This window comes from Siphateles boraxobius, unplaced genomic scaffold (genome assembly GCF_051911475.1).
Source record: "Siphateles boraxobius isolate OS27281-9 unplaced genomic scaffold, OSU_SipBor_1 43, whole genome shotgun sequence".
Classification (NCBI taxonomy): Eukaryota; Metazoa; Chordata; class Actinopteri; order Cypriniformes; family Leuciscidae; genus Siphateles; species Siphateles boraxobius.
Window position 1 is genome coordinate 2,919,757 of NW_027509064.1, and position 3,030 is coordinate 2,922,786.

Here is a 3,030-nt window from a genome sequence, read left to right on the forward strand (position 1 = left end):
CTGTTCAGGGGGGGCCTCCGGAACGACAGCGGGCTGCTCGGGGACGGCCTCCGGAACGACAGCAGACTGCTCGGGAACGATCTCCGAGACGACAGCGGGCTGTTTGGGGACGGGCTCCGGGAAGAAAGCAGACCGTCCGGGAACAATTTCTGGGACGACAGCGAGCTGCTCGGGGAGGGACTCCGGGTCTTGAGAAACGGTGGACGCCTGCTTTCTCCTCCTCCTTCGTTTCCACCTAGTACTGCATTTTGTCTAGCTTCCAGTCTCCAATTCGTTACACTGCAAATCTCATGCAGCACTTAGAGCAGCGTGCGGCAGCAATGCACGATGCGCACTGTCAATGATAAAGGATAAAATGAACGTAAAGAAAACCACTTAAAGAAAGAAAATAATTAATAAAACATCCCATTTCAGAAGGACGCAATTACACAAGTATAATAAATGAAACAATCAGTTACAAAAAATACGGCCTTATTAAATCAGCACGTAAACTTGCGTGACCTACCACTATGAATGCTCATGCAGACGGGGATGAAGAAAAGTACGTCACCCCCCCAAATCAGCATGGCGGATGGAAAGAATGAGGAAAACCCAAAAATGGTCATGGCAAGTGGAATCACAAAATAAATGTTCTTAATGCACACCTGATACAATTTCAGAGTGAGTGAATAACAGACACTCCGACTTTCAAAAACTCTTTTCCACACTTCAGTCAAAATCACACTCCTTCCACTAAGTCCTGCTCACATATTCTTGTCTGAACCGTCATGGAGGTAGAGGGATATTGTAACGATGGTTCTTTGTGTGGGATGAAAGAAGACAAGGGTCGGCGTAACGGGGACTCGTACAATTTATTAATAAAAAAACAAAACAAAGAAAAGGTGCGCCACATGCGCGTTCACCGTAGTAAAACTACAGCACAATATAAAGACACTCTTTCCCACTGGACTCTCTCAGTTCACTTTTATCAAACTCTTCCCTATGTGTAAACTCAGACCATTCATAAAAACTCTTTCCGATGTGCAACTCAGTCCTTTTGTCAGCCAGCAGGTCGTGAGTGTTCGTACGAGTCCCCCACTCCTTCTCTCTCTCGCTCTCTTGCACCAGCCAGTTTATATGCGGTCTCCCCACGCCAATTACTGCAATCAGAGACAGGTGTTCGTCATTTTGCACTTGACCCACTTACTTACCGCTCGGCTCCTCCCTCACTCTCTCGCTGCAGACTCCGCAAAACCACGCCCCCCTCATCACAGATATAAACAGTAAAATTGTTATTTTAAACTATTGCAATGCCACATAGCCAAACAAATCAAATAACCATAACTACTTGTCATGTAAAATTCAATGATCCAGTGAGATATATACTGCAAGTATCCATGCTATAAGTGGGACATGGTGATTGACACTGCTTGCATTTTTTTTTCAAATAATCAAAATGTTTTTTTTTTGTGAACCTCTAAAGAAACATATACTCCAAGGCTTATTCATTTTTTATGTTTTGTAATAAAATGTAGTTATTTCTTGTGTTTCTAGATACATTGGAATGATGTCCCTGTAAACTAAACAACAGCAATACTCCTCATCTATACTCTATAACATTACAACAAATGTTAATGATTTCTAGACACATATTTAACTTCTCATGACCTGAATAAATATGCAAACAACTAAAAGATCTGTCCATTATGAAACATCCTACAGATAACACGATAAGACATTATTAAGCTGGCACCCACTCACTGGTAAGTAGATGGCTGTTAATCATCTCACTAGAAGCTGAACAATGCAGATCAGTGTGAATCAGTTCTCCTGCCCAAAAGACTTGGTGAGATTATTTAGTGTTAAAGCCTTCATTGTGCGAGACACTGTATTGTCTTATCTGATTCCTGCATGGTTTGGAGTTGAGGACTCAGATACTTGACTGTATTTCACACACCTGCAGCAGAGAACCAGTACAGTGCGACATTAGAAACAAGAGCACTATCTGTCTCTGTCCTGATCAACACAGGAACTAGAAGCTTGATGACATCATGCAACACATAATCTGCAGACGAAAGAGAACAGATGAAACAAGGCCTACGCTCTTGATCACTGTGAGTGACAACATATGTTAATTACTACAATACTAACTCCTCCCTAAAAATGTCATCAAAAGTGGGAAAAGTTGGTCAAAATGTACACTTTACACACAAACTGACCACCAACCTCAAATTTCAGATGCCATCTTTATTTTTCAGCTCAACATTCAGGGAATGGAATGCACAGGATTGTGGGATATCAAAGGCAGTGAAGGAACCATCTATGCTGCCTTCAAAAATCAATCAGATGAAGGTATCTCTGGAGACAGGATGTGGCACGATCATTGGATTCGGACGTGCCATGTTACCTTCCTACCTCTGTATCCTGCAAGCGGAGGCAACATTCTTCAGTTTTTGGATGCAGCTAGTGTCAGTCAGGTGTCAGTCAGGTGACTGACCGGATGATCACTAAGCATAGCGACATGTGCCATTGGCTTCTGTACGTCTGATGCCATGTCACTTACTGTAGGCTACGTCTACATTAGTCTGGATACATTTGAAAACGGCGTTTTTGTTTTAAAACGCTCTCCGTCCACACTAGGGTTTTCAGGCGTTTTCCGACGTTTCAGTGTGGATGAGAAACTTTTGGAAAATGCCGTGAAAATGCAGTGTTTCACAAAACAGGCACAATACCGGTATATACATGAATATCTACAACTCAGACAGCTGTCTGTCGCAAATGCACTGATGTACCAGGTGAGCTACCAAGCAAGTTTACTGCAAATGTCAAAATCTATTAGCTTACAAATCAGTTTTGAGGTCATATTGTAATGTGCAACATTGCAAAATACTAACTTACTTACTCCAAAGAGGAGCATAGGCCACTGACAATATTTCTCCACCTCGTCCTGTTCTGTGCCAGCTTTTCCAGATCCTGCCATCTGTAGCCAGCTCTTTTCATCTCGGCTTTGAAACTCCTCCTCCAGGTGTTTCTTGGTCTCTCTCTACCATG